Source organism: Mustela lutreola, chromosome 3 (assembly GCF_030435805.1).
Source record: "Mustela lutreola isolate mMusLut2 chromosome 3, mMusLut2.pri, whole genome shotgun sequence".
NCBI lineage: Eukaryota > Metazoa > Chordata > Mammalia > Carnivora > Mustelidae > Mustela > Mustela lutreola.
In genome coordinates this window covers 189878194-189904831 of record NC_081292.1, presented here as the reverse complement: position 1 = coordinate 189904831, position 26638 = coordinate 189878194, and the positions used below count along the sequence as shown (strand labels likewise).

The following is a 26638-nucleotide window of genomic DNA, read 5'->3' as shown; positions in this document are numbered from 1 at the left end:
GCCTACACTACACTAGTAGTCTTATTATATTTCCATTTTATATCTGCTTGTACCACTGACTTTTAGTTGCATTATTTCTACTCTTCAGAACATAAAAATTTTATATATTATTATTCCTCTCTTACCACCACATTTTAAAAAATAGACTTTATTTTTAGGACTGTTTTATGTCTACAGCAAAATTGAGCACAAAGCACAGATGCCCCATTTATTCCTGATCCTACTATCAAAAGTCTCACCTGTGAGAATAATACATTTGTTGCTATCATGAACCTACATTAACACATTATTATCATGACATAAGTTTCACTCCTGATGGCTTTTGACAAACGTATAATAGCATGTATCTACCATTATAGTATCATACAAAGTAGTTTCACTGCCCTACAAATCCTCTCTGCTCTATTCATCCCTCCCTTCCCCCTAACTCTTGGCAACTACTGATCATTTTACCATCTCCATGGTTTTGCCTTTACCAGAATGTCATTTGGTTGGAATCATACAGTATGAAGCCTTTTCAGATTTTCCTCTTCCACTTAGTAATATGCATTTAAGGTTCTTCCATGTCTTTTAATGGTTTGATTATTTACTTATTTATTTATTTAGTGTTGAATAATATTCCTTTAGCTAGATAAACTACAGTTTATATATTCGTGAACCTACTGAGAAACATCATTGCTTCTAACTTTTGAGATGAATACAGCTTCCATAAACTTGTGTCTAGGTTTTGTGTGGACTTAGGTTTTTAATCATATGGGTAAATACAAATGATTGCTGGATCATAGGGTAAGTGTATGTTTAATTTTGTAAGAAATTGCCAAACTGCCTTCCAAAATGGCTGTACCACTTGCATCTTTACTAGTAAGGAATGATGAGAGTTCCTGTTGTTCCATATGCTTGCCAACATTTGTTGTCATCAGTGTTTTGGATTTTGTCCATTCTGAGCATGTAATGGTATTTCATTGTTGTTTTAGTTTGCAATTCCCAAATGACATATGATATGGAGCATCTTTTTATATTCTTCCTTGCTACATATATATCTCCTTTGGTGAAGTGTCCATTCAGGTCTTCCAGCTTTCTTTTAATTGGGTTATTCCTTTTCTTATCGTTGAGTTTTCAGAGTTCTTTGTATATTTTAGGTAACAGTTCTTTATCAGATAATGTGTTTTATGATATTTTCTGCCTCTCTGTACTTATGTTCTCCTCTTGACATTATCTTTCACAGAGCAAAAGTTTTTAATTTTAACAGTCTAGCTTTTCAGTCATTTCTTTCATGAACTGTATTTTTGGTATTATATCTGAATATTCTTCTCCATAACTAAGGTCATCATTTTCTCCTATCCTATCTCCTAGGAGTTTTATAGTTTTGTATTTTAACATTTAAATCTGTGATCCATTTTGAGTTAATTATTGTGAAGTGTGTAAAGTCTGTGTCTAGATTCATTTTTATTTTTTTTTCCTGCAAGTGAATGCTCAATTGTTCAACACTATTTGCTGAAAAGATTATCTTCGCTCCATTGTACTGCCTTTGGTCTTTTGTAAAAGATCAGTTGATTCTGTTTATATGGTTTATTTCAGACTTTCTGTTAAGTTGCATAGATCTATTTTCTTGTTCTCTTAGCAATACCACAGTCAATTACTTTATAATAAGTTCTGGAACCTTGAGGATTCTCCAACTTTGTTCTTTTTCTTCAATATTATGTTGGCTATTCTGGGGCATTTGCCTTTTTATATAAACTTTATACTAAGTTTGTCAATATCTACAAAGTAACTTGATTTTTTTTTATTGTGATTATGTTAAATCTGTAGATCAAATTGAAAAGAACTAATATCTTGACAATATTGAGGTGTTTTATCTGTAAACAGGGAATATCTCTCCATTTACTTAGTTCTTTGATTTCTTTCATCAGGGTTTTGTAATTTTCCCCATATAGCTCTTATACATATTTTGTTAGACTTACAACTATTTCATGTTTTGATATTAATGTAAATTGTATTAATTTCAAATTCTACTTGTTTATTGCTAAACATGATCAACTCTTGTATATTAACCTTGAATCTTGCAACTTTACACGAATTGCTTATTAATTTCAGGAATGTTTTGTCAATTCTTTGGATTTTCTACATGGATGAACATACTCTCTGCGACAAAAGACAGCTTTATTTTTCCTTCCTATTCTGCTTCCTCAAAGATAGTTTCTATTACCTTCTGTGAATCAGCCACGCTTTTTGTTTCTTTGTATGTTTTCTACTTTTTTGGTTGACAACTTGATATTTGAATATAATCATGTGGTATCTGAAGAAATGAGATTCTTTTCCTCCTCAAGGTTTATGTTGCTTATTGTGTGTAGGCTGTACATATTTACTTTTTAGTGACTTTCTAACCTACTTTTGTAAAGTCTGTATTTTTTGTCATTGTGAGCTCTGAAGTTTGTTTTTCTGTTCTTTTAGCATATATTCAGCTACTATTTTGACAAAGACTTTCTTGAAGGCCCAGAGACAAAAAAATTAAAGAAGTTTTAAAAAAAGGAAAATAAAACTCTTAATCTTTGCAGGTTGGATCTCCTTCAGTGCTTGGTCAGGTCCCTTACCAGTTTGTTTTAGCCTTACCTTGGTGCTCAACCTGAGCCTTAAGGATAGCTAGAGGTTGAAATCTTAGGGTCTTCTCAAGTCTTTTCTGAGCATGCATTTTTGCCCTCCAGTATACACATATGTGCTTTTGGATGCGCTCATTTCCCAAAGGGACTCTCTCTAGGACTGTCCCCCAGTTTCTTCCCCCATACTTTCCATGTCTATTGTTGGCCTCATTTGCTCATTTGCCTACAGTGTTTACTGGGAAGCCCTCAGCATTGCCTCTTTTCTTTCCTGAGCACATTCTAAGTTAGGCAAAACATGCTTTCTTCCACTACTCAGGTAAGTTAAAACAGACTGACACAATTCTCTGAGAATAAGATCTGATCCATTCCCTCTAGAACCCAGGACCAAGGTCTCTCACTGTTGAGTCTGGGCTGTGTCTCACTGAGCTGTGAAGGCAGGTGGGACAAGAATAAGTAAAAGTGTTGTCAAGTTTTCTTACCTTTTTTAAGTTGTATTTTTCTTGATTAAGGGTTCTGTATGTTTTGAAATCCTATGACTTCTTTTTTTCAGAATTCTTACCAAGTTGTTTCTTATAGTTAGGTTTCATTTTTCAATAATTCTGTGGAGGGATGGGCCCTTGGAGTACCATCTCTGTCATTTTTGCTGACATCACTATGTAAATTTTTAAGTTACTGTTCTGATGTAGTATGACTCCTTTTTTGTTTTGTTTCTTTCTTTCTTTCTTTCTTTTTTTTTTTTTAATTCTCTGTGGGAGTATGTTTTATCTCCATCCCCTCTTCTCTCTTTTGGACTATATTTCCAAATCTCACTAACTCCCTACAAAAGACTGTGACAGGGGTTCAAAAATTGTGATAGGGATTCTGGTGGAAATTGATATTTATTTTTCTACTTTTAGTTAATCTAAGTTTGTTATGTTCTCTGTCTTCCACTTTTTTTTTTTTAAGATCTCATTTATTTATTTGACAAAAAGAGAGAGAGCACAAGCAGGGGGGAGCAGCAGAGGGAGAGGTAGAAGCAGGCTCTCTACTGAGCAAGAAGCCCAATGCAAGGCTTGATCTCAGGATCTTGGGATCATGACCTGAGCCACAGGCAGACACATAACTGACTGAGTCACCCAGGTGCCCCACTGTCTTCCACTTCTGCTGAAAACATAGAATTCATGTGGTTTCATTTGTTCTTTTTGTTGATCTGTATAGTTTTTGGACGATGTATGGAGAGACTTGGGTTTAGGCAGCTACTATTATCTTCATTACCTAGAAATTTCTTTACTATATGTTTTATTGGGTATGATTGTGAGAGTGGTGATGTCATTTTTATTCAAATTGGGTTATCACTGATTACTGTATTAACAGGTAGTTAATAGTTACTGAGCATATCTTAACTGTTAAATCCTGTGTTGTGTTTCGTTTTACAAGTGTGGAGAGACTGACATGATCAGTATCCTGAAGGATTTGCATTCTAGCAAAGAAAGAAACAGATTTTCATATAATGTAGTCATTGCTCTTGTCTTACCACTTTCTATACTCCATTTAAAGGGCAAATATATGTATATATCTCATTTTCATGTTCTTAAGAGGTATTGTCTGCTGGCAAGTGAGAAACTCAAAAACTCTTTGTATAATTCAACAATATGATATATATTTTATAAAATTATTAGTTGGCAGCTGCTACCAGTTGTTGATACCAATCAAAAACAAAAGTACTAGGGAAAGGATGGTTGACTTTCATCTCTAAATCTCCAAGTCATGGTATTTCAATTAATTTGTAAATATCTGTTGAATATCTACTATTCCATGTAAGACCCTATGATGTGTTGATCTTCTGCAGATAAACGATAAAAATTAAACAAGACAAAATTACTGCTTTTCATGTACCTGGTTTTAATCAGTGAAGAAAAACACATACACAAATTATTCAAAAAAGGCAAGACTTGAAATAAATGCTATAATAATGCTGTATTTGAGGCATAGGCCAAAAGATATAGGCACAGGGTGAGGTAAGAAGGTTAGATGTCAAATCACTGTGTTATATACCTAAAACTAATGTCATATTGTGTATCAATTATACTTCAATAAAAAAACTAAATAGATAGATAAACACCAAGTCAATCGCTAAAGAAAATCAAAGGGTTAGGTGTTAGGGGCTCATCTGGAACCTTAGAAGCAGGAAGGCATTTTCAGAAGCCTTAGGAAATGTTGCACTTGGGGAAAATGTTCATTCTTTTGCATATTTAAACTTTGCTTTGAATATAGTTAACAGTCATGCCAGCCTCCCTGTGAGAGTAAACTTTTCATTTCCAGAGTGAGACAATGACCGAGACAAACAGGGTACAAGAATGAACAATAACACCAACCTTATTAATCGAGCCTCTGAGTATTTCTAAGAGAGCAAGTTAACAGGACTTTTGACTGGATGGCATCCTATAATTGTACTTGTGAAAAAAAACTTAAACAATGTTTTCTTTTCCTTTCTAAAAGGGAGGCAGGTGCATAGAAGCCTAGAAGCTATAACTTATGTATATGTCAACTGAAGATTTATTTCTAGATAAAAAATAGCTGGTTTGGCAGCAAGAATTTTAACTGTTGAATCTGTTATGATTCTCGTTTTAATTAGTTGTTTATTGCTTATTTAAAACAGATTGATGATGTTGATTTGAAACAGTTTGTGATCATAACCAAATTGCTTATATAGGATTTTTCCCGATATTTTTCTTAGAAATTGTTCTGCCTGTCGGAGCACTGTGTGTTTGCCTAATTGAAATAAGCCCACCCCAATCCTCTTGCACATGTAAGGTAATATTGCTCAATTAGTTTGCATAATTTTACAACAGGAATTGGATTTATTTTCCGTATTAACTTTCATAAGCTGAATAATAAGCTCACAGTTTTATGTTTGAGTGTCTGAGATGTGTAGTACTCTGTTCCCATTAGTTAAGGAAGCTGTATGATAGGAAATTAATCTTCAGTATTGTCTGACTAAGAAATTGCAAGCAAGTGGCCAGAGGTCTGAAGCTGGGACATATACAGGTTCCCATCACCTACCCATCTAGCCACCGCACATAGCTTTGAATGTTAAAATGCACACTATTGATACTTTAAAATAACATGACATTTGGATTTCTGGCTTTCTTGAAAATTCAGGGTGTCTGGCGATGCTTGGCCTCAGTTCCCAAATGACAAATTCCAACTAGAATGTTGGCCACATTCTCCATGTTAACAGTCTGTGCCTTCTGTATTTCTTTATTCTTCCTCACTTTGCTGCCTAGTCATTGTAGGCATTTGAGCTTAAGTGAAATCGTATTTAACCTCTGTCTCAATGCCCAAGTTGCCACACTTTAAACTCTCTTAATTTTTGAACATATAGTAATAGTGATAGCATAAAATATGTTCCATACAGATCAGGCATAATTTTAAGAAATTATTTGGATGGTTTAGCAAGATCCTAGGAATCTTGGCCATGTGTGTTCATGTCTAGAAAATATTAGAAAACAATGAAAAAATGAGACCCTTAAAAGCAGGTGTCTAATTCTATTCACTGTTCTGAAAATTACTCTTTACTACATGACAAAGCTTACTCATTTTGTTACATAAATATTTGGTGGTATATATTTAGTAAATATTGGATAAATAATGTAATTTTAGAAAGAGTAGAAAGCAATTGCATTCATTCCTTTTTGTTTATCTTGGATTTAGTTATACATTGTTTATATATTCTGATACACTGTGGTTTACCTTTGTATCTTATAAACTGGCAATTATATGTTTGCCAGTATATAATTACTTTCATAGTCAGGAAAAAATTAATTACATATCTATTTGATGTTTGCTTGGTAGAGATAAAGATCTTACCAGTAACTTAACATAGCCCAATCATTATTCTTCTTCTTATTGTTGTTATAGCAAACTTTAATGATGTCATATTTTGGGAGAATACTGTTTAGGAAAAGTACTGCTACATCTTAGATTCATAGAGATGGAGAGGGAGAGTCTATGATGGGTTTTTCCCAAGAAATTTATAATCAGAGTGAGGAAAGAAGATTTATAATCTTAAACTTTCAAATGAGAACACTTTCTTTTCTATTCTTCATAGCTTATGGTTTAGATCAAAGGTGAGAACAGTAGGTTGGGAGAAAAACCACATCATAAGAAGTTGACCCTCTCTAAAATTGTGATATTCTTTCTCTATTTTCCTTTATTATATGTAGTAAGAGCAAAAGGTAAGGTAAACCAAGCCTCAATCTTCCACACTGCAGCAGAGAACATTAACCTTAAAATTCTTGGTGGTTATCATATGACATCCTTCTCCTTCTTCCTACCTCCAACTGTCTACTGAATTTGGTTTATGAGTAGCCTTATAGGCTATATTTTTATTAGCTTATATTTATTAGGATTAGGTCTTAAATGATAAATCTACTCTATCATTCAAGTGACAATTTTAACGTGTCATTTTATTTATTGTAGTTCACTTTTGAGTCCATGTTTCAGCCAACGAACCAAACTGTTACAATTATTTATCATCCACAAAACTGTAATGTTAAATTCAAATCTCCACTTAGTAGACCCATATCAATAAATTTGGCCTGATACAACTCTATGTTGCACTACCATCTCACATAATTAATATCCATTCTCACACATATTCCCAGATTTCTGTTTTCTGTACGTTGGAAGCATTACAAAGTTCTTTTAGAGCATAGCTCACATCTTCATGGGTCATGATTTATATATAACCTTGTTGGGTCTGCTGGGGCTTGAGTTAGCTTAGATTTAGAAGCAAGGAGGAGTGGTGGGCAAGTTCACGTTAGGTGAATTTAGAGTATCTTCCTTAGGGAAGGCCATTTCAGTTTCCTCAGGTAAAGCAGGGTTATTTGCCTCAAATAAGGATTGGATGGCTGATTCTACCGGCAAAGAAACTTCAACAGAATTTAGGGGTTCAATGTCTCCACCTTCATCAGGATCTTCCCATATATCCCCATGCTAATTTTCAGGATCCCATTCATTTCCAGTCCATGCCTTCATTTTAACAGAAGACACCCTCTGAGGTTAGGAATTAAATTTGTGTTGTAATCTGGACTTGCATAGAATGAGAATCTGGGTTTAGTTTGCAGCAACCTCAGTCCTGCAGCTATAGGTGGTAAGGGTTTCTTTCAGGGTAGACCTAGAAATTTGCAGATCATTTATACAGTGCTCTAGCAGGGAATTTTAATCCCCGAGCTCATCCTTTTCTCTCTCCAATTCACCCAGTGCAATTAGGAGCAGTCAACCAATCTCATAATACTCATTAGTTTGGTAAAAATATTCTAAGTTTTCTATCAAATATGTGGTTACTTAGAACCTTTATCTTGTAAGTATTTCATTAGGAATATCCAATGGTGATATTTTCTGTATTTCTGTTGTCACATCATACTATGAACTATTACTGCTCTCTTTACTACTGGAAATAGAGTCATTCATCTCTTCAGATCTAATCAGAATTGCAATTTCAGAAACCCCAGAACCAATTTAGAAAACTCATCCTTAAGATTCTGTTTTTCTAGAACTGCTTTAAGTAACAAAATCTGTGTTAGGGTTCTCCAGAGAAAAGAAGGAGCCTGGTCCCAGGCTTATACCAGATAATTCTACCTCTTGGAGCAAGGATGGATTCAGAATCCAAGCTGAGAGTATCAGATTCTCTTTTTTATAGAACGTATTTAAGCGAAACAGAAGCTGAATCTGATTTATTAAGCTTGGAGGCTTAGAAGTTTAGTCAATTGAGAATTCAGCATCAACATCATGGTGATCCAAATCCAATCATAACCCAAAGTTTGGAGGAACAAAAATTATCAGCCTATTAGAGATAGTTGGCAGACAAAGGACTAGATCAGATATATTGCAGAGAGTAAAAGAGAACGAGAATAAGAAAAGACCTCTCAGTTCCCGTGCCAGTTGGGTGTCCTTTCTGCACTGGGGGCCTGCATTCCTTGTATTGTGTTTCCTCTTTCTTAGTATGATTGGGTTTCTGATCATTGCTCAGTTCACCCCCCTGCCTTTTCCGTGGATTGTTTTATGTAAGTTTTATTTATCTTCTAGAGAAAAACACAAGTTTTAGAAGAGTTAGATCCTTTTTGTGAGAAGTTTAAGTACTCTGCACTTAGAAGACCCTAAAAAAATCTCTCAGATTAAACAGTAAAATATCTGCTTAAACTCTTACTTTTCTTGTTGCTACAATCTTTTCTTTCTACCGATTGTACCATAGTTCTTAAATTTGTTGGGTAAAAATGCTCTCTGAAACTCTGGTGAAATCTATGACCACTCTGGAAAAATCCATAGTACACACACACACACACACACACACACACGCACATACAAACACAGAATTTTGCACATGATTTCAGGGATTTTGCAGACTTCAGGAAACTTAGTAATGAGCCCTTATAACCCAGCTTAGAAATCTCAATCTTTAAAGTATAATTGCATTTCTATAAACATGTCGATAATATATTAATAATTCACTATGGGAGTTTTCTATTTGAAGGAATCCTATGGTAATTCATAGATTAAAGAAACCTCCCTGAAACACAGAGATATTTAAATTTTTTTCTTCTATAATTCTGAGTTTTAAGGCATATACCTTTAATACCAATATTATAGAATTCTAAGCATGTGTCAGATTTAAATTGCTTACATTTTCTTGGTTATAAAACTTCCACACCATATGTCTAATCCAGAGAATGTAGCTATATCCATCTTTCATATGAGAAAAAAATTCCACTTATAAGGGAGGGTTTTTAAATTTAATATTAAATAATTAAAATCCATCCTCAAATAGACATCTCAAATTAAGATTGTTTACATGCTCTTTAATTAAGCACAATTAAGAAGCTCTCTCAAAACATTTATGCCCGGAGGGAGCCTTGGTTGCACGGATAGAATGACTCTTAACACACAGGAAGTTGCCATGGTACTTGTGGAGGAGTTTCCCTTTGGAAGACACAGCAGGTACACTGGTTTCTGCCACATGAGGAAACAGATGCTGAGAGTTCTCATTAGAAAAGGATGGATGAAAAGTTCTGTCTGCCCGTCCTGGACAGTAAGAAGGCTCCTCTGTCCTGCTCTTGTCCTTCCAAATCTTTTCTCATCCCAGCAGCAGTCATCAGGACAGCTAAGGCAGACCATGTTGTTCCTTTGCTCAAAACCCCTCAATGCCCCCCCGCCCCCCACCCAATGCCCGGAGATGCCTTTCGTGGCTGGCGAGGCCCTGGGACTGTGTGAGCTCATGCTCCTCCCCCCTACCTGCCTTCTTCTTTGTTGCCCTTTCCTCATCTCCATCTGGGTTCGCTCTGGCTCCCTTGGCTCTGACACACACCTGCCTTCTCTTCCTGGAATGCTCCTTGGATATATGCCTGGATTGTTCCTTCATCTCTGTTCGGTATGTGCTCACTGCCCCCCTTTCAAGGGGTCCTTCCCTTATTACCTTCCTCATTCATTTCTGCCCCTTTTCCTCCTTGACCCTGACTGTTGGACTCTACTTCCTTAATTTATTTTTGCCATGACACTGATTACCAGCTGACATATTTCATATTTTATTCAGTCAGTTTATTCTTTTTCTGCTAAGATATAAATTCTTAAAAAGCAAATGTTGTGACTTTTTTCTTTGCTTTGTCTTCAGAACCTATAAAATGATACAAATAGGTACTCTGTAAACATTTGCTGAGTGAACGAATTCTTGAATGAAGGAATAAATAAATAAATGAATGAACAAATGAATGAAATTAATGTGACTTTTCTGATTAAAAAATCATAATTATGGTTCTATTGAATTTTTATTTTTTTATTTTTTTAAAAGATTTTCTTTATCCATCAGAGAGAGGGAGAGAGAGAGAGAAAGCATGAGAAGGGAGAAGGTCAGAGGGAGAAGCAGACTCCCCATGGAGCTGGGAGCCCGATGCGGGTCTCAATCCCAGGACTCCAGGATCATGACCTGAGCTGAAGGCAGTTGCTTAACCAACTGAGCCACCCAGGTGCCTGAATTTTTATTTTTTAAGTGATTTTTTTTTTTAAATTTGGGGGGCTTTAGCTTGTCTATGCCTGTTAACAACAAGGCAAACCCACTTTTCCCATGTATACTGGCCACTTTTCCCATGTGTACTGGCTTTATTTAGTTATGGAAGCAACTCCTTGAGCTTAAGTAGGAACTTCATGAAATTAGGTGACAGTAGTTGCTATAAACTGCCAAATAAGATGGTTCGATATCACCCCTATTCAAAACAGTGTGAATAAAGTTCGTGGAGAAGACAATGCATCTGAAGAATTGATTAGGAATCTTATGACCTAATGTAGAGTTTGAGAAGGAACTTGGAAAAGAAAATAGGTTTTGGGGTCAGTCTTATCATTTTTTGGATGTGATCAGTAATCATTAAAAGCTCAAACTGAGGGGCACCTGGATGGCTCAGTCAGTTAAGAATCCAACTTTTGACTTCTGCCCAGGTCAACGTTTCAGGATCCTGAGATCAAGCCTCATGTCAGGCTCTGAACTGAGCATGGAACCTCCCTGAGATACTTTTTCTCTCTCTCTCCCGCCTCTGCCCCTTCCCTCTTTGCACATACACACACTCTCTCTTTCTTTAAAAAAAAAAAAAAAAAAATTAAAACATTTTTTAAAAAGCTCAGACTGAAAGTGGATGAGCTAGATAGAAAGTAAAAGTAACTAAAAATTCCATGTTTAGAAGAATTCTCAAGGGACTTAAATAAGGAAGAGCTGCAATATATTCTGATTTCTGGGCGATGAACTCTTCAATAGAAGAGAGGCTCTAGCTTTTTTGCTAGGAACGTTTTGTGTTGGAACAGTATAAGAGGCAAAAGATAGACAAGCTTTCAGAAACAGACCTTTATGCTATAAAAATTACTCTTGGCTAATCCTTTTCCTTAACTACAATATGCTGTGAGTGATGGGAGAAACCCCAAAGGGATCAGAGCTCTAACTTTGAACCACACCATGATGCATAGAAAACATACATCTTTTCTTAGAGTCCAAAATACCAGACAGCTAGAATCGGATTGTATTTGTAGGGATTCTTTAGGTTATAATGATTCTGTTTTTATAACCAGGAACTTAGAACATGAGGTCTGGCAAGAATATTGGAAGTTACAGCTGTATGTTGTTAACAGCTAGGAAACATAAACCACTCCTCCAGCAGGAGCTGTCAATAGGCTGTCTTTCTTCCCCAGTGGGTCTGCCAGATTGGGTCATTCTGCAGTTTTGTTAAGGGACTGTATTAAGTCCAAGTCAAATGCATGTCTCAAGAGTGGCCACTGCTACAGCTAATTTAGGTAAAAGGACGCAAGGAATTTAGTAGTTACTACTTTGGTAATTCAGGCAATCTCAGGGTGGTCAAATGACCTTGTGCAATTTAATGTGAGAAGCGGCGAGAAGAGGAATTTGCTTAGTTTGAATTGGGCTGTTGCGATGGATTTAATTTCTCCCTTCAGTTGTACAGCCCATGGATTTGTGCGGCTACCTCTTAGTCATAATCTGTTGGTGATTATTCATATAAATGAGTTTATAGATCCGACCGGGACAAGCTTTATATTTGTTTTCTATGAGCAAATATTATCAAAATTACTGGCACATAAAAGAATCTGTACCCGTGGTTAAACTGTTGAGATGTAAAATTCTCTTTCTGTTTTGTAAAATACAAATGATAGATTATTAGGTCACTTAAATAAAGTGAATGTTCTGATGTGTCAACACATGTCACCAGTCAGAATATTTAACAATAATTACAGGATGTTCTGAATTTTAAATGACTAGGAAAGAGAAAGAATTCTTTTACTAATGAAAAGTGGTTTTTGTTTTTGTTTTTTTAATATTCAGGTTGTTTGAATCTATTTTCTGAAGTAGTAGTAGGTTTCATCTGAATATTTCATTTTTGTGTTTCTATATTTCTGCAAATTTTTACCAGACTAGCTGTCTTATTGGCCTTGCAAGTGAGCATTACCTGTCTTAAATAAATCAACTGCTGCTGGTGTTCTGTTCAGAATTGATAGTTGCCCGTAGGAGAAGTAGCTTAGATAGAAGACAAACATCTGCAGTTGAAAACATCTGTCCTCAAAACTTTAGTTTTGAGGCTTGTATTGGGAGCCACTTCCTTCTTTTTCTTGCATTTTAATACATATTGTAGCTCTTCTGATTGTGTCCCAGCTTCACATTTTCTGAAGGGTGCTGGCCTATCTTTTTGAGGAGACTCCTCCTGCACATCTCAAAGAAAGAATTTCGAGAATGCTTTGTAGCCTGTATTTTCTCCCATAGCCTCCAAACCTGTGCAAATATGTTTGGGCATTTTCTGCCTAATATGAAAATAGCCCAACAGAAATTTTAGCTTTTTCTAAAACTCAGTAAGTACGAAGAAAACAGTGAGCAAAGAATTCTGAAAGAAGTAGACAGATTTTCTTATGGGAGATACATCATGACATGCAAGCTTCGATGTCATTTACTTATTATGAATATGTAAGCAAAGAATAGAGATGTCATATTTACCATTCTTTTTTTTTTAACAACTTTTTATTTTTTTTAGATTTTATTTATTTATTTGACAGAGATTACAAGTAGACAGAGAGGCAGACAGAGAGAGAGGAAGGGAAGTAGGCTCCCTGTTGAGCAGAGAGCTGGACGTGGGGCTCAATCACAGGACCCTGGGATCATGACCTGAGCCAAAGGCAGAGTCTTTAACCCACTGAGCTACCCCGGTGCCCCGCATATTTACCATTCTTAAAAGTTTTATGACTTTACTCAGAATTTACTATATATCTAAACCTTATATTATTGCACATATACATTTGAAGCTCTGAAAATTACAGGTTAATAAACTTCTTTATTACAAAAAAACCACACCATTTTTAGAACTCTGGTAGTAAATCCATAAATTCTCAACATTTCTAGGTGGCCCAGGTAAAGTTCAGAGCATGAGGACAACCTACGTGCCATTATACGAGGAGTATTTTGAAGAACAGAGGTTCACCATGATGATTCTGTAGGGGTGAGGGGTAAGTGCCCGGCTTCAGGAATGGTCTTTCCTAAAGGAATCATCAGGTTGTGTTTTGGTAGGATGGTTGGTGTTATAAGTAAACAGTTTATAGATTACCTTAAATTATTCCAAAGAAAGATCCAAGAGTCAAACTGTAGGAATCAAACACTATGTAACAATCTCCACTTATTTGGGAACTAACTTTGTTGGCATTTTTTCTAACATCTCTCCTTTGTAAAATAAAGCAAAAACTCAGAAGACAAAATGTTAAAAAGACGTTTTCTCCAATACTGAGTATAAACTTTGTCCAGGACCCATAGTAGCTGCGGCTCCAGCTGACTGACCCCAGTAGCCTGTGTAGCCAAAACAAAGGCTGGAAATGATCTTCTGATCATCATTAGGAGTTTCGTTATCAAACACAGTGTGTCCTAACACCGTGCAGTGATTCAACCATTGTACAGTGGTAAAAAGTCCCTCATACAATGATGTTAAGAATAACTCCCTCACATTCCCTGAGATGTATACTTTCTTCAACACACTTCAAACAAACATTTGTTACCATGTGTTGGATTGCGAAAGGAACGGAAGGACAGCAGGATATGACCACAGGAATTCAGGAGACGCCATCCCCAAATATGCCACTTAGGCATCCTGGTGATTTTGAGCTGTAGGCACTCAAAAAACAGTAAGTGCAGGGACATGCTTTCTCTGAACTCTCCTTATCTACCTAAAGACACATCCTCCAAAAAGAACTCAACTGTCTCCTCCCCAGGAGTTTCATCAAACAGGGAAGATTGACTCTTGTCAAGGCAACTGTGGGGGTGGGGGTGGGTCATGGAATAGAAGCCACACCACACCCAGACACATTGTTACCAACTCTCACAACTCCCATCCATTCTTTGAAAGGCCCATCCATTTTTCCTAAAACTCGCATACCCCGAAGAGACCTCCATGTCCCTATTAAGGCCTCTTTCCCTTTTCCTGGTATTGTATTTAAGCCTGAATTTTAAAGTCACCTCATTAGGTTACTCATTTTTCCCTGAGTATCTCTCATGTGTCTGTGAGGTACACATGTTTACTTCTAATTTTCTTTTGTTAATCTGGGTTTTATTACAAAGGTCTTAGCCAAGAACTGAGAAGAGTAGAGGGAAAATTATTTTTCCTCCTCTATGCAACAGAGATCAAAGACATGGGAAAACATGCAATTATTACACAATATGGTGTAGCTAGAGTTACAATAAAAGGAAACTTATCAGAGGCATCCGGTCCCAACAGTCTTTGTTAGGAAAGGATTGGACTAGGGAAGTCTTAAGAAAGGTGCTTTTGAGGGGTGTCTTGGTGGCTCAGTCAGTTAAGGATCCAACTCTTGATTTCAGCTCAGGTCATGATCTCAGGATCATGCTTAAGAGTCTCTCTCTCCTTTTCCCTCTACCTTTACCCCACTCTCTCCCTCTTAAAAAAGAAAAAGAAAAAAAATGGAAAAAGAAAAAAAAGGTGCTTCTGAAAGTATTTTGAGAGGATGGGATTCATTTGCCAGATGACTCAAATAAGAGGAGATTAATGTCCTGGGTGTGTATTAGGGAAACTAAAAATCATTTTGATGTGATTTATTGTGAATGGGAAAATGTAATCAAAATTTAAAAGAAATAATCCCCAAAGAGGACAAATTTGATTACAAGAAACATGAATAATTTGAAGACAAATGTAATGAAAATTTTTTGTTGCTATGCAATAGTGTAGGAAAATGAAACTCATTGGGATCTTTATATTATTAAAGTGGAAATTGAAATGACTTATTACCAGAGCAAGTGTGGTTCATCTTCTGAAAGTAAGGAGCAGATGAAGTGGTAATTTGAAAGAAGCATCCATCCTAAAGTAGAAGGTGACAAAGCAGGGGCAAAAGATCATCTGTCTCTAATTGGGGAGTGGTTTGTCTTGTCTCAGTGTCCAAAATGAGAAGAAATATGTACCCTATGTTAAATGGAAGTTAACCTGAGACATCCACAGAAATTGACCTACTTTTTTAATTTTCATGGATAAGTGGTCTTTTTTTCTTACTAACTAACTGGTATTGGTAACACCAGAGCTCATTACTACTTCTCAGGTTATTTTTTAGAAATACTGAATTTTTTTTTTTTAATTTGCATTTTAACCATATTTAGAAGGCATCAGATCTGTAATTGTTTCTTGCTGCAATGAAAAGAACTGGCAGCTGGCTCCTTCGAGCCAAGATTCAGCTGCCTTTTCTTCTCAGTAAGTGTAGAACCAAAGATAGGGATTACTTTTATAAATATGTAATTATAAATTTTTTTCAGATTCTGATTAATAATTCATCTGCCATTCCTATAACATTATGTTATGAATGTTAAACAACTGGATGAGTCAAAATTTGATATTTAAGGAGATTAAGGGGAATATCATGCTTGTATTTTAGTTTCCATAGCTGCCTTGTAGAATATTAGTAGAGTATAATTTAAAATAAATTTGTTTCTCTTACTGAAGCCACATATCTGTATGTTTTACTCAAGAAAGGTCATTATTATCAGTGGCTTTTAATACTCATGTGGATTACCTTATATGGTTCTGATCCAAAACAGTGATGCTGCTTTCTACCAGAAAGCAGAACTAAGTTAGAAGGTGTTCTTTCTTCCCCCTGCCCAACTTTTTTTTAACACAGAATTTGAAGTCTACTAAAAAAAAAAAGTCTATAGTGTAACATAGCAGTTAAAAGTTAGAATCTTTTAATTCAAGTCCTAGTTTAATCGCATAAAAGTTGGACCAATTTGGGTAAAAAATGACTTAATATCTCCATATCTTACCTGTAAATAAGAATAATAAAAGTCTTTCCTGGGGCGCCTGGGTGGCTCAGTGGGTTAAGCCGCTGCCTTCGGCTCAGGTCATGATCTCAGGGTCCTGGGATCGAGTCCCGCATCGGGCTCTCTGCTCGTCGGGGAGCCTGCTTCCCTCTCTCTCTCTCTCTCTGCCTGCCTCTCCATCTACTTGTGATTTCTCTCTGTCAAATAAATAAATAAAATCTTAAAAAAAAAAAAAAAACCTATTTAAAAAAAAAAAAAGTCTTTCCTTACAGGGTTGTTATAAAAATGAAAAGACAATGTCTATGAAGTTCTAAGTACAGTATCTAGCACATGATAGGACTAAACCTATGGCACATTCGCTATTTTTGTTCTTATTGAGGCAGGGGTGCAATGGAGGATAAGTGTGTATGTGCACGCATGTGCAAACGCGCACGACGGTGACTAAGTGGGAGCAGAATTGGCTACCTAATTAGTGGGGCCCAGGCCAAAGAAAAATATGGATTTTTCTCATTTAAATATTACTAAGAACTCGAAAATAGCAATGAAAGAGCCTTATACCAAGCAGGGGACCCTCTCCAGCCTGTGGCCTGTGTGACTGCACAGGTGGCCTTTGTGACTGCACATCCATGAAGCTGGCCCAAGGAGGAACAACAGCAAGCATGAGGACCTTTTTTTTTTTTTTAAGGATTTTATTTATTTATTTGGCAGACAGAGAGAGAGAGAAAGAACACGAGTAGGGGGAGCAGAGGGAGAGAGATTAGCAGACTCCTCAAGCAGGGAGCCCGATGTGGGGCTCAATCCCAGGACCCTGGGATTATGACCTGAGCCGAAGGATAGAGCCAGCTGCTATAGTAAAACAAACCCTCGCACAGCTAACACAGTTAAAGTTTTCAGGTCATCATCAACGACTATTTATTTATTTATTTATTTAAATTTTTTCGATTTATTTATTTTCAGAAAAACAGTACTCATTATTTTTTCACCACACCCAGTGCTCCATGCAATCAGGATTTTCCGGTCTCCACCCCAGGAAGCACCCCATGAAAAATTTGGGCTACTTGGAGGTGACTTAGATACCCAACAAGCTGACAGGCCAGTGGGAGTAAAAAAGTCAACATACTTCTGGTATTTGCAGGAGCAACTGGCAGATGTGGAACAGGTCAGTGATGTGGAAATCAAGGAATGAGTCAAGGAATGTAAAGGCAAGCACACTGGAAGATTTCTTATGGAACCAAGTGGAAAAGGAAATACCAGTTATGACCCAAGTGCATTTGCAAGAATGACAGTGAACCAGCGTCTGAAGTTTCATGAAATAAAAGGGAGTGATGCTCGACCCTCTACTTATCTGAGTCTGTGGGTTCCTGTGAGAAGGAAGTATATGTGGGTGGTGGGTTGGATGGAAAGGGTGTTTTTTTTTTTTTTTTTAAATTTTACTTATTTATTTGACACACAGAGATCACAAGCAGGCAGAGAAGCAGGCAGAGGGAGAGAAGGGGGAGGAAGCAGGCTCCCTGCCGAGCAGAGAGCCCGATGCGGGGCTCGATCCCAGGACCCTGAGATCATGACCTGAGCTGAAGGGAGAGGCTTAACCCACTGAGCCACCCAGGCACCCCTGGAAAGGGTTTTTAAGGAGACTGAAGAACAAGGACATCTACCCCACCTCCAAAGACAGTCATGTGGAGAATGTGGAAGGGAACACCACCACCACTTAGACGCAGTGTCCTTAAGGTAGAGCCAAGTTTCTGTTCAACAAGTAAGGAGTCATCAAGAGAAACATAGAAAGAGAGGGATTTGCAGAGTTTCAGAGGCCTCCGTAGTTGCCTATCCTGTCTTTACTCACCGTCTGCTCTAGTCTATTAATTCTCTCACTACTTATGAGCTCAATGCATACTTATCCCCCAGCACACAGACACACACACACACACACACACACACACACACACTACACACACACACCCTTCATGCTTCTGTGCATGTTTGTCTGAAACGTGCACGGCTCAGGCACCTGCTCAGCCACGCTACATGATGGAGCGTCACACCACGTTGGATCCAGTACTGCGCCCAAACCAAGGCTTTCTGAAGGTGTAGTTTCCCTTGGTTTGTGTGTAGAGCAGTGGAGTCTCAGCCTCTGGGTTTGGATTCTCCCAACCCCACGTGTGCTGTTTCTATCCCTTAGCATCTCGTCCTCTACCACCTCGCCCCCTATACTCTGAGCTGAAGGAAGTGAAAGTGAAAACAGTTCTCACCCCTTCATCGGGCCATTCTTTTCCTCCCCAGGTTCTACCTCCCTTTCCTTCAAAACCTAGACAGCCGCTCTCTCCAAAGTAGTTTTTCTCCCGCTGAGGTGGATGACCCTACGACAGCTTTCTTCTTTCCTCTTTTAGGTGCTAATCTCTTGGCTTACCCATGATACAGGGCTTAAGGAGAAGGAAAGTCTGTATTAAAAAGAGACAAGATGTACCTAGCGTCACCGTCACATACGTTTCTAGAAGGCACATCCGCGTATGATGCTTGTTTTCATTGAACTTGATCTGGAAGTAGCTGTGTCAAATAATATAATGAATTATATTATTTCTATACCTAACATATATTAAAATGGTTTTCACCCAAGTGGGTCCGTTCTCCTTGCGCTTCTTCCTTGTATTCTGCATTAGTCTGGTTTAATAGCACCTATTTATTACTTCCCTTTCTCTCTTTAATTGCCCTATTATTATGTAGAAATAGGTATTTTACAGTGATCCTGGTTCTCTGACTTTTTATCTGCATAAATAAGCCAAATAACTTATGTCTAAGAATATCAGAAGAGGGGCGCCTGGGTGGCTCAGTGAGTTGAGCCGCTGCCTTCGGCTCAGGTCATGATCTCGGGGTCCTGGGATCGAGTCCCGCATCGGGCTCCCTGCTCGGCAGGGAGCCTGCTTCCTCCTCTCTCTCTGCCTGCCTCTCTGCCTACTTGTGATTTCTCTCTGTCAAATAAATAAATAAAATCTTAAAAAAAAAAAAAAAGAATATCAGAAGAAACCAAACAGGCTTAGGAATCCAGCGACATTCTAATTCTTTGATACCAACTTTCTGGTTAATTTTGCGCCAATCCAGATGTGCTTACTCTGTGTCCCCTGCCGTGTGCCAGCTCTCTCAGGAGCTCCCTCCTGGAGCTCTTGTTTCCCTTACTGGTAAATGGAAAAGGTTAATCAAGATAATCTCGAGGGTCCATTTCAGCTCTTTAGCCTAGGAGCTGGATAATGTTTACCTTACATATTTTTTTCTCTAAATGTTTATAAGCCGTGAGTTCATAAAATTAATTTATTGCTGATATAAAGGCCATAGACTTCATTACATATAAATATGTAAACGAGCCTGGTTTTTTTTTCTTTTTTTTTTTTCCTTTTCCCTCCTTAATTTTGTTTCCCTTCTTCTGTGGGAAACTTAGACATCAAGCATTCAATGAATATTTGTTAATTACAGTCCATTGATCTGCTTCTCTGTGCTTCTCCGAGATGAGGAAAAAAGGTGAAACTAAGTTTTTCCTGTTGGTTGCCTGCTGAAAGGTGCTGAGGGAAGCCAGGGGCAGCTGCCCTTTCTGAGCAAGGCTGGAAGCCTTCAAATGCTGCTCTCTGTGAGCTGCACACTGGGGACCGTCTACCTCCACTTCTTAGAAGATTCATTTACTTGCAAGACTGGAAAATGCCAATATTCTAAAGGTTAATAGGCTGACGTGACTTATGAAAACTGTCCTCGGACCTTACAAAGTCGGTGGTAAAGAAGGAACACTGAACAGAATGTACTGTACGGTGGGGGTCCCTAAACGGGCTCTCAGACCAGGCAGTACCCGGAGAAAAGAAAGACTGACAAGGCTGGCTGGGATTTGCCACAAGACATTCATGACTCACTCCTGGTGATTTGATAGCATCTAGTGGTTTGCCGTGGGGTTTTCTTTAATGATATGTAAATGACAGCAACACTCGGATTCCCTCCAGGGTCCTGGGAGTCCTCCACATTAAGGACTCCCATTCTGGTGGAGGGTAAAGCGGTAGAGAAATGACAAGGCAGGTGGCTCCCTTCCCCTAAGGGATGTCCCAGAAGATGTTCTTCCTGGAACGAGACTCATCATTAGGGAAAACCCCCGGAGTCAGGATTCTCTGCGCGTGGATGGGATTCCTGAGAGTGCTAGAGCAGCTTTCTGGGCTCCAGGCTGAATTCCGAGGGCTGCTCTTGACAGAAGCTGAGCCACCTTGATGGTGATTATCTGATGACAGTTTCACAGGCTGTCAGTGTCCGTTGTGCCTGAGTGGCCCTGCTGAAGGGTAATGGGGTTTAATTGCTCTTTAGGGGGAGGAGGTGGGGATACTTGGGGGTGAAGTGTGGGAGAGTGTTTTATGAAGAGGTGTTAGATAGACATGGAGGGATCAAAATCTATATTCATCGGCACAGTGGGATGGTGCTGCTTAAAATAACAGCCTGAAGTTCGAAAAGCGTTTTAAAGCTAAATTTGAAAGAAATGCAATGGGTTCTTTCTCTTTCCTTCCTTCCATTTCTCCCCTTCTCTTCCATTCTTCCCTTCCCTTCCTTTCCCTTCTTCTCTTCTCTTCACATCTGGTGGTGTTTGTTGAGCATTTCTCCCTAGTAAGAGCTGGGAAGGATGCCTGCCTTGGCCCTGCCCCATGATTCAGCCAAGAAAGGGAGGCTGAGTGATCCTGCAACTACTTCTTTGTGCCCCCGGACCTCACCACCTTTGGCATTCCGATCTGTTTTTGCATACAAATGGAAGGAGTGTGACAGTCTCCTGGGTGTCCCTAGTGAATTCCTGTCTCTATCAGGAGAAAAAAAATCATGCCCACCAAAGCACAAAATGAATTTAGCCTATGACATTGTCAGCAGTGTCTATGCAGTCTTGCCTTGGAGGAGGCCAGAAGGAGCTGAGGGGTGCTTTGCGGCAGTCCTCTTCTGTCAGATCGCTTTCACTAGTGTATGTCTCTCCTCACTACCAGAACTACGACATCAGTCTTTACGGTGGGTAAACAGAGGGAACGGAATTTTTCCTAAATCGTGTGCATTGCTCTGGAATGGGACAAGGCCACATTCGTTTTTTTCTCTTTGTTCTCCTTCTCTGCTTCTCTGACTGGTGATGCAGGCTCTGGCAGGTCCAATCTGTTTATTCATTTTTCTTTCTTAACTGTGTATTTGAAACCTTAACTAGTGTTATGGGAAATGAGCCACACTTTCTGAGCACCAGTCCCTTTAGGACAAAGCTCTAGTCTCAGCTACTGAGGGATGTGACGTCTAGATGGAAATCTGGCTGCTCCTTTCCAATGTCTAAGGTGGTTCCTATGCATGTAACATTGGAAATTGCCTAAATGGCAAACCCAAATCACTACTTGGTTAAAAAATTCAGAATTAGCTATTTAACAAAGATGAGAAATGCAGCTACCGCTTGTTTTGTGTCTGTGAACAATTGCACATGTTCCTTTCTAAGGAAAGCTAAACCCACAAAATATATATTGAGCTACAAATGAAGTCTGTTGTTTATCTCATTGTCTATTTTACACATATTCTCGGAATCTCCATTTAAACTTCAACGAATATCAGCAAGTCTTTTGCCCTAGTGTTAATATAATAATTTTGTCATTTGTCAGAAGCCTTCATAATTTAAACTTAAAAAAAGTCTGTCTGGGAAGCAATGATAATGATATGAATAATTAAGCTGCTGCTTTAAGACATAAAATGCTACACGATGCAACTGCGAGGCATTCCCCCATCACTTCACGCCTGTACACCTGCCAGATGACGTGGAGATGAAGTTAGGATGTGCCGTTCTGGGATAGAGTGAGCATATTGTCTAGAGGTTGCATTCTGAATACTCTAAACATTTCTTTAAAATTTAGAGTTCAGTTTTATGAGGAAAGAGAAATCATACCTGAGGTATAATTTTAGACTTACCCGACTACGCGGCTCACGCTCTGCCTCATGAGGTTGCATCCTTTTCACTTCGAGGGCAAGAGGATTGGGAATCAATGCATTTGGAGTTGCAGTGAACTTCCTCCCATAAATCCATTTTCAAAGGAGTTGCTGAAGGAGATTAAAGCCGTGTATGCTGCATCTTTTGTTGCAAATCCATTTTAAAACTTCTCGGTTGGCGAAGATTCAGATTTTTTTAAAGCCGGATACCAAGAGCCTTTGACTGATTGGATTCTAGCCGCTCGTTAAGATCATGGGGTTCCTATAAGAAACACGTATGTGTGTGTGTGCGTGTGTGTGTGTATGTCTGTATATACATATACAAGCTTACAATTGTAATAAATACCATCTATCCTATAATTCTAGTTTGTATATAAAGCTTCTTTTTATTTTATAACTTTGATATCTTGAAATTGAATATATGCTACATGTATGTCACTTATGAAGCACAATAAAACAAATGTCTATGATCTCCTTCTAGGAACTATAATTTCTCCCTATCATGTATAATCCAACCCATTCTTCAGTTTCCAGGTCAAACGTCACTTCCCCAGCAAGCCATTTCCTTACATCCCAGTGTAAACTAGTTCCTCGGCTATTTTTGATAACGCCACCTCCCTGCCCCCCATACCACTTGCTGCATTTTGTAATGATGGATGTTTAGTATTTGTCCCCTCTTCTCTACTGTAAGATCCCTGGTATTATAATCCATGTCTGTTTCATACATTACTCTTTTGTTCACCTATTATGGTGGCTGGCATATAGATTTTCTGTGGAAATTTATTGATAATGGTTTAATCAAGAATACATAAACAAAGCTCTGAAACTTAATAACTGTACAAAGTCAGTTATTAGCAAAAGCTTGGACACAGTGATTAAATTACGGATGCCTAAAATCACTCCACTTTTTGATGGGGAATCCCTGGTTTAATAGTAACTTTTAATCACAAAATATGAGTATGAGTGAGGAGCAGTCTGAAGATGTATTCAATGCAAGAAAAACGTATTGAACTTCCTCTATGTGTGCACTGAGGATATATGTATGTGTGTGTTTATGGGTGTGTATGAACATATATGTATGCATGTATATGTACATACGTGCGATGTGTGTGGGGGGAGAGAAAAAAATAAAGAGAGAAACAATACATTCCATGTGAAAGGTTTATGAAGAGAAAAAAAGGAATTATTAAAATCTAATAAAAGAACAGGAAAGAAGGAACCATTAGAGAAGTGGGAGGAAAAACAGAAATATGTACCAGAAGCCATGGGTGGAGAGCATTTCATAGGTGAAATGAGATTGGCGTTTTCTTCTAAATCTAGGTATTGAAATAATTAACAAATAAAACAAAGAACAAAGAAAGAAAATAACAGTGGTATGACCGCTGAACCAAATGGGGTCCAAATGGACTTCCTACCAGGGTTCTAAAAGTTAGCTAATTTATTGATCTGATCACAGTCAATTCTATATCCGGATAGGCTGATGTGAGTATCTGAATGTCTAAGTCTTAGCTAAGGAGAAGCAGAGAACACAAGTTCTCAGCAGGCAGATTCAGCTCCGGAAAGAAGCAGCTGGAGATGAGCTCAACAGGCCTAGTTTTCCCTCCCAGATTTCTAAGTCTGGTAAATCACATCACCTCAGCAGTATCACACTGCAGCCCAGAGTCATGTTAACTGAGCCCTTTTCATAGGAAGGAGATGTCAGGAGTTGAAAAGAGAAGCGATCACTTTTCTAAGGACAACAACCAGGTTATCAGATTTGGAGCGTATAACCGGTAAATACCGAGAATGTTTAAGCGTAATGGCAATGGCTGGGACAAAGGTCAGATTAAACACGTTAAGAAACCACTAGTTCCCATCCAAGAAAAGGACAAAATATAGTCTTTTATTTTATTTAATTTATTTATTTTTAAAGATTTTAAATGTCTTTTATGGTAGAAGAATATATTGGTAGCCAAGGATTTTTTTCCCAGAGACAAGGAGAAGCTTTTCATCTCTGAACGTAGAGTGGGAACTTATTTTGGGGAATGAAAGATGGAAAATGCTAGAGCTGAAAAAGAAAGGGTTCAAAGAGACAGGGAGGTGGTAAGGTCATGGGCACTTCCTCATCAATTATTCATTCTGTCTAAAGCAAATTCGGGATTTCACAAAAGCAGAACTTTTCACTGGCCCATTGGCTTCTGGCAAATTCCACCTGTTCTTTCCTATATGGTCTGAATATCCTGCCAGGGAGAGAGCTTTTAAAAAATAGCAACACGTTGAGCTTTAATTAGTTCACATTGTTTTTTTTTTCCCATGGATATATCTTCCTTAAGAAAATTGCTAATTTTTACAAAGGAACTTATGTAAAATAAACCATATGTGTATTTTTACATTAATTAAGACATTTCTTTATTCTAAAATACTACTAGGGTGAATGATCTACATTTTCCTTTGTCGATACAGCATACTATCAATCTGTAAATAGGGCAAATGTTACACATTGATCCTTTAATGATGGAATTGTATGAACTGTCTGTGCTTTCACTTTTAATTCTAGTCTAATGACTTTCGTCTGATACAGCGTTGCCAGAGCCTAATAAATCTAGTTGGCACATGGAGGAAGTCATTTAACATTGTTGGCCTCAGTCACAGTCGTTTAAGTTCTTTGAATCAAAGTTTCAACTAGATAAGTTGCTGTAGTTGCTTCTTATTAAAAAAAAAAAAAAAAAAATTGTTTCTTTCATCCCTCATTGGTTAGGCCTGAGCTGTATCCTCCGAAATCTACATTTCCTACATCAAGATTGACTATTCAGAGTCTCATTTTAAGCACACAAAGGAACTGAAAAGAAATGCTATGAATGGACATGGATTTGTAGGCAGAACCAAGTACAGTCTTTTCCAAACAGACCAAGAGCCCTTTAAGTAAATAGGCCCCTGGGTCTCCTCTGATTGCTATGGGAAACACACACAGGTAGGGCTGTCTTTATTGTTGTTAAATTCTATTCTTGCTAACAAAAGCCATGTCTATTAGTTTCTTGAATAAGCTCTGGTATTTCACAAAGAAATGCATCCTTTGTCTTGGGTCATAAAAGATTTTTTGGGTGTATAATGAAAGATACATTTACCAAGGTGTTTTATTACTCCATGGTTGGAATTAATCTCTCCCTGGTTTATGCTTCTTTGGCATGTTGTAAGTGCTTCTATTATAGCACTTATCACCATCTGCCTCCATTCAGAGTTGTTAATGTATATTTTTAGATTATGAGCTGCTGAAGGGCAAGGACCATGCCTTCCTCATTTTGTATCTCCATTAAGGCCATATGCAGTGACTTGCATTTAGTTGGTGCTAAGTAAATGTTTATTAAATTGACTGAGTAGGTGGCATATACCTAGAAATAGACTGCTGTTCGTTGAAAGGACTGTTTTATTTTAAAATCTTGGTTGCCAGAAAAATATGGAAAAATAAACAGGTTTGAATGTTATGGGGGACTTTGGTAGAGCAGACACACTCTCTTGGTCAGTTTTCTTTGGTATCACATTTTAATATGCATTAACATATGTTATTTATGTTTTATTAATCAGGGTTTTCCAGAGAAACAGAACCAATAGGATATACACATAGATAGACAGAAATGTGTTGGGAGGGAATGGGCTCATGTGATCTGGCAGCTGAGAAGTCCTATAATCTGCCATCGGTAAGCTGAAGGCTCAGAAAAACGGGTGGTGTAGTTCTAGTCCAAATCTGAAGGTCTGAGAGCCAGGATAATCGATGGTAGAAGTCCCAGCCTGAGTCCAAAGGCCTGAGAACCAAGTGTTAATATCCAAAGGCAGGAGAAAATTAAAATCCACCTCAAGTAAGACAGCAAACCTGTTCTTCTTCCACATTTTTGTTCCATTTAGGCTCTCAAGGTATTGGATGATAACCACCCACATTGACAAGGTCAGTCTTTTGCACTCAAATCTACTGCTTCGAATCTTAATCTCTTCTGGAGGCATCCTCACTGGCACACAGAGAAATAGTGTTTTACCAGCATCTCTTAGCTGTTTGGGCTGACACATAAAATTAACCATCAGACATGTAGTAAACGAAAGACTTCAGCTTTGGAGTCAGGCAACTCCGATATCAAATCCTTTTTATTCCCGTAGATAGCCAATCCCATATGATTTGAGCCACGATTTCCTAACTGTAAAATGGAAACAATAGCATCACTGTCATAGAGCTCTTGTGAGGCTCACATAGGCTATGTAAGGAAATCAGGTAGCACATCTAAATAAACAGAATTACCTTCCA

The 26638-nt window shown here is 38.0% G+C and overlaps 1 long non-coding RNA gene across 3 annotated transcripts in view; it reads left to right on the top strand.

The window, feature by feature from the left end:
* The window catches only part of LOC131828193 (uncharacterized), an 83776-nt gene that overhangs the window by 34116 nt on the left and 23022 nt on the right, over nucleotides 1-26638 (top strand). For 2 of the 3 annotated variants that reach the window (XR_009352282.1, XR_009352280.1), the window contains 2 exons: nucleotides 5314-5390; nucleotides 13516-13619. This is a non-coding gene — a long non-coding RNA (uncharacterized LOC131828193). The remainder of the gene's footprint in view (nucleotides 1-5313; nucleotides 5391-13515; nucleotides 13620-26638) is intronic. The other variant, XR_009352281.1, reaches the window with a different exon arrangement.